The sequence below is a fragment of the Gossypium arboreum genome, chromosome 3, assembly GCF_025698485.1.
Source record: "Gossypium arboreum isolate Shixiya-1 chromosome 3, ASM2569848v2, whole genome shotgun sequence".
Classification (NCBI taxonomy): Eukaryota; Viridiplantae; Streptophyta; class Magnoliopsida; order Malvales; family Malvaceae; genus Gossypium; species Gossypium arboreum.
The window spans coordinates 103,265,805-103,271,941 of record NC_069072.1 but is presented as its reverse complement, the minus strand read 5'-3'; the positions used below and the strand labels follow the sequence as shown (position 1 = coordinate 103,271,941).

Here is a 6,137-nt window from a genome sequence, read left to right as displayed (position 1 = left end):
TTGTGGATTTTTCTAAAATTCTCGGTTTAGTCCCGAACCATCCCCAATGCATGTTATGGGCCTCATAGGTTCATTTTAGGGACGATGTTAATGTATATGAAAAGTTTTAAAATTGGATGGAAGTTTATGTCTTGGTTTCGTATGATTGCTTGTGTATAAGTCCGATAATATCTTGTACCCTGTTCCGGCGTCGAATACTGGTAAGGGTGGTACAAGCTTACTATTACACCATTAACGACTCAATGACTAAAATGTTAAAACACGATAATATGACTAAAACATTTAAGTGAGAAAATGTAAACTAAGGCAAATAAAAATGATAGTTTTGATATTTTACCCAAATCTAAAAATCTGAAATCTAATCCAGAAAGTCTTCCATCTAATTTAAACTTTACGCTTCATTTGGTTCAATGTAATGGCAAAGCCATTAGGGACAGTTCCAATTTCTACAGTAAAGCAAAGGTTTTGTTCGTTGGAAAGCTTAAAAAGGCAAATGGCGATTACAGCTTCATTTCGAAAATCGTTGAATAGCCATTCAGGGGAGGAGGTTCCGAATTCGCTATTCCAACCTCTCCACTAAATGATCTTCTTTGCCCTTCCGAAAACACCCTCAGATTGAAATTTCTCAACAATTTCACTTTTTTTTTCCTTAGCCATCAACAATCTCACGCTCAAATTGACCTGAAAGGAAGCAAATCAACTTGAAGGCCAAAGACCCACACCTCGTTTACCACTCCTAAGCGATTCCAACCTATCATTGGAATTGATTGATGAGAATGCAAGTCTTTCTGGCAGTGCCACCGTATGGGTAAGGTTTATTCTTCTTTCACTTGTTAATGGTGGAAGGATTCTGTCTATTTTCCACTCTTCCTTTAACACCATTGCTACCCACACCGATGTTAAGTAAGAATTTCACGCTTCGATAGTGTTGATGATGCTTCGATAGTGCTTTTAGCATTTTGATTAAATGCTTTCTTGTTAATTAGGCCAAATTGATTTTGGGTTTTCTATTTAGGGGAAATGCTGAAGTTAAGTCTTCAACATGATGTTATAAAATTTTCCACTTTGATTAATGGATTTTGTATTCAAATTAAAATTTCTTTTTTAATTGCTTACAATGCAGTACTAATAAAGCTGTTGGGTTTTTAACTATGATGGAAGTATAAGGTTTGGAAGTCAACATTGTGGTATTAGCACTGCCATTGGCTGTCTTCATTGTTAAAGGATGCTCTTGATCTCTTATTTGGAATTGAAGGTGAAAGGCATTAGATCAATATTGTTATTACCGATTATGCTTAATTCATGGCATGTGTAATTGATGAAATGTTGTTATCTACAACATCAAAAATCATCCCTTCCTTTCTTAATTCTTGGTATAAGTAATATATTGATTGGTGCACATTGCAATGAGGCAATGATTTCTGAAGCTTTATATACAATTGACACAATGAACAAGCGAGTGATTACAAGGTATGTTTCTAAAGCTGAGGATATTGTTGACACAATAATAAAGCGAGACATTGAGCAAGTAAGGACTTGATTTCATTTTTTCTTGTAATGAAGAAATAATTATAGTCCTGTATTTATATGATCTTATCTTTCTATATATTTTTGAAATTGTTTCAATATCATTATGCCATTTTTGTTTCGTATTCAAATAAAACATTTCGATGATTTTCTTCTCTAAATTTTCTAATGTTATACTGTGCACTCAGAAACACCATATCATATTTAAGCTAAACAAGGCCTGTCCATGTCTATTAGCTATTTTTGGTTGGGTTTTCGATTACTATATATTGCATTGTTTGAGTCTTTCATTTTGAACATCTTTTTCAACCCTTACAAAATTTTACCTTTGAGGAATGTTTTATGGACTTTTTAATGTGATAAAGTAATGATCCAAGGGTTCTTGAAAACAGCTATACCTCAAGGGCAGCATAATTTCTTCAATAAATGGTCTGTAAGGACTTGTCTGCAGATTTGTTGATCTCATCTTAGATGTTGGAATCTAATAAATCCAGTCTTCTTTTCCTTATTATTAGTTTCAAATTTTATAGTCACATTGAATGCAATTGAATATGGAATTTGGATTATCAGTTCAAAATGTCAAATGAGTCAGTTTGAATTATTTCTTGATTTTTGGTACAAAGTTATCAGATGTGTGTTTTTGATTACTTCGATTAACTAGGTTTTTTTTGATAGATTGTTTTATAGTTAACTTGGATATGATGCACCAAGACGATTCATATCCTATGGGAAATGTGCCTCAACTCGTCGAGACTACTCCTGTGTCTACCACTGATTCCTACTATTACTGGTCAGGTAGAATGGATTTTGGTTATGTGTTCCTTCATAGTTCCTTTTTACCCCTAAATTTGAGATTACTACTCCGGTTCGGATGCTCCACTGTTGTTATGGTATTATATGAAATATCGTGGGGTGCAAACACGAGCGAAGGGGGATATTGGCTATAGCACCCAAACATTACTATTATTGTTGTTGTTAGTTTTTAGTGGCTAGCCCTCCTGAGCGTTCCATAAAATTAGGGAGAGAGACAATTGCATTCATCTGTTTCCCTTTAGCAGAAGCTGGATATGGGGAACTAGTGATGGCAGTGTCTATTTCACCAACCTTTGAAGGGGCATTTTTAATCACATTCTGGTCATCCCTATCACTAGCATTAGTAAGTCTATCTGCTTGAACCAAAACACCCATGTGATTAGCTTGTTGAACTCCCTCAATGCCATAACTTTCTGCACAAAAATCTCTAGCCATCTGAATGCCAAGATCTGATGCCTGTGAGTAGAAGGCCTTTTCTTTGTTATCTCCAACTGTAATATGATGCTGGATCATTGTGGAACATAGTTTTACATACACACAATCGTTCTATCTCAAAGCGGTTGTTTTCTAAGAACTATAGGTCCATGCAACTATAGGATTGCTTCAGTTATCTCTTTTTTATATTTATGCTCAAGCAGCTCAAGAATGCTCTCTTTTAACAGGTGAACAATTCAATGAGATAGTGGGAAGCCCATATTACATGGCTCCAGAGGTTCTCAAACGTAATTATGGCCCAGGGGTTGATGTCTAGAGTGCTAAAGTTATCGTATATATTTTACTTTGTGGTGTGCCACCGTTTTTTGAAGGTTTGTCTTTCTATTTTCAAGTACTTCCCTTTTTTTTTTCACATCATGAAGGTTATATCTCGAGATAAATGTGGAGACAATGTGTGCTTCCAGGGTTTGGATAAAGAAAAGAGAGAGATAAAGAAAAAAAACTTTTAAATTTTCTTTAATATTATGTATCAGGAGTTTGATGTATTCTTTTGCATACGATTCACTATATACTCTTTTACTTTTAGAAAAATAGATATAAACTACATTTCTCGTGTTTGCAGACAGAGACTGAACAAAGGGTGGCACAAACAATGATTCACTCTGCTATTGACTTTAAGAGGGACCCATGGCCTAAAGTTTCAGACAATGTAAAGGACCTTGTAAAGAAAATGCTTAATCCTGATCCAAAGCAGTGTCTTATAGTACAGGAAGTGCTTGGTAACCTTCTGTACATGTTACATGCTTTATTTATGTTGATATATATTTTCTATGCATAAAAAATCATCCCAACTATTGTATCTAGAACATCCATGGCTACAAAATGCCAACAAAGCACCCAATGTTCCGTTGGGTGAGACTATGAAAGCTAGACTCAAACAATTTTCTATAATGAACAAGTTGAAGAAGAGAGCTCTAAGGGTAATAATCCACTTGATATATATTTTCTATAATGAACAATTTTCTATCCTCCTTTTATGTACTTTTCAAATTATGTAAATTGTGAGTATCGTTCCACTTGGATTTGGATTTCATTTTTCTTTTGCATGTTGTTAATTATTTATCTTTTGTGTCGTCAAGATCGTATATGAGTTTGACTTCCTAAGAGTAGCCAATGATATGGAGAGAATTCGTTATTTCTTATACGAGAATAACAGAAAGAACTATGAGTTTTTGAATAACATAAAATGAGGAATGGCTTTTGAGACAAAGGGATTACAGATCTCAGCTCTTTTTATATTTGTCGAGTTTTCTTCATGTTTTTGAATAACATAAAGAACTATGAGTTTTTAAATAACATAAAATCAAGGATTATGGTTTTTGAATAACAAAGGATTATAAGTTTTGATTTTTCATTTCACATATGAAAAGAACTAATGTTACTAAAATTTAGTAATTTTTATGTAAAATTTGAAGGTTTTATTTCACCAAAAGATTGCTATAAATAATTAATTTATTAAATAGTATACCTTATAATTACTTGTTGTTACCATATTATTATAAAAGGTAAAATAAAATATAAAAATATGCCTTCTATTAAAATGGACTTTTAAAATAAATTGTTATTAGAAGATTATCATATTATATGTTAAACTCATTTTTATATTGACGATTGTGACCTCTTTGTAAAAGAAAAGATGAGAGGCTAGATTGAAGCAAATATATTAGGTATTGAAATATTCTTAATAATAATATTATATTAAAATTATTATTAAATACTATTAATAATTATATTAAGAATGTTATTAAATTATATATTATTTTATTAAATTGTATTTAATAATAATTATGTTAAAATATGATTAAATTATTTTTTATTTTTATTAAAATATATTTAACAATAATCTTATTTAAATTTAATAACAATAATCAACTACCTAAAAAATTACATTACGGTATTTTGGTCATTTAAGTCTTTTTCCTTATACTATTACAATATTTATTCCATTCAACCAAATACAAGAATACTATTACAACTCTATTCCATTCCATTCAACCAAACAATTGAATTACTGATTACAGCTCTATTCCATTACAATCCTATTCAATTACAACCCTATTCCATTATAGTGAACCAAACGTACCCTTAAAGTCTAAGCTAAAAATCTAAAATCTAGTTTCAAACTTAAAATCTAAACAACAAATTTTAAATCTAAAATCTAATATAATCTCAAAATCTAGTTGGACTCAAAAAATTTTAAAATTAAAAAACTTAATTGAGCTAAAAATATCTAAAATCTAATTGAAATTTAAAACATAAAATCTAATAGCATGTTTGGTTGGCTGTAATACCAAGCCATTACAGTTGAATTCTTTGGGCCCATCCTTAAGCCATTGTTTGGTTGGCTGTAATGGGCTATTACAGCCCTATTCCATACGAGGTTATTCAAGGCAAAAATGCCATTTACAATTCGGCACTCTCCCCACGGAATAAGGACAGCGTGAAAAATTAGGTCAGAGTATCAACTTTACCCTTCCTTTTCTTTCTCACGTCTGAAGAATTTTCTTCTTTTTTCTTATTTCCTTCCAACCTTCTCCCTCTTTTTCATGCTTCTATCCTCACCAACCCTTTGACAAACCCTAACAACCCTCAACAAGGCCTTCAATTAAAAATCGTATGAGGTGGAAACTTGAGAAGAGAAATAACAGGATTGGTCCGATGTGAGCAGTCGTCCCTCAGGTAACTCTTCTCTCATTTTGATTTCCTTTTTTTTTCTAATTTTTTTGTTAAATTAGTAGAAATAATAGTTTCTTTTCAGTTTTGAAGATTGATACTGGTTTTATTTTCATGGTGTTTCTTCTTTTCACTTGTCAGTGTTAAATTAATGCTGCTGGCACAATATAATTTCCTATAGCTTGGTGGTTGTTTTCTATGTTGTGCATGAAATGAACACCATATTGTATGTGTGAATCACATTTTATGTTACTAATCCAATTGTTTTCTAGGAGTTATTTCATGGGAGTTAGTTTGAAGGTGGTAATTTATGGTGAATCTTCAGCCTGTTAATCTAGCTTCCCCTATCCTTGTTTTTTTTTTTATATTCATATGTTGCGTCCTAAGGCCGAAACTAATTAGTGATCTTTGTTTTATTCATTATTGTGAAAAATGTTTATCCACGCACTAGAACTCAGCTTCCTTTTCCCTCAGACAACCTACTTCTTGCTTCCATGAAGGCTCAACTTTCTAAATGAGATATTTTGTTAATTAGTTGCCTTTGAATGTTTATACACACAGATGCTCATTCTCTTTAATTAAGATAGTGCTTCCTAACTTGTATCATTTTGATAAAATATCTCTGGACA

The 6,137-nt window shown here is 32.0% G+C and overlaps 1 long non-coding RNA gene across 3 annotated transcripts; it reads left to right on the top strand.

The window, feature by feature from the left end:
* Positions 1 to 328: 328 nt before the first annotated feature.
* Positions 329 to 3,762, top strand: LOC108476788 (uncharacterized). Of its 3 annotated transcripts, none has more exons than XR_001870138.2 (5): positions 329 to 808; positions 1,124 to 1,528; positions 2,203 to 2,322; positions 3,003 to 3,146; positions 3,398 to 3,762. It is a non-coding gene; the product is annotated as an uncharacterized LOC108476788 (long non-coding RNA). The 3 variants fall into 3 exon arrangements; XR_001870139.2 differs by having other exon boundaries at positions 330 to 808; positions 1,124 to 1,470; XR_008280192.1 differs by having other exon boundaries at positions 333 to 808; positions 1,124 to 1,255.
* The last annotated feature ends 2,375 nt before the right edge of the window (positions 3,763 to 6,137 follow it).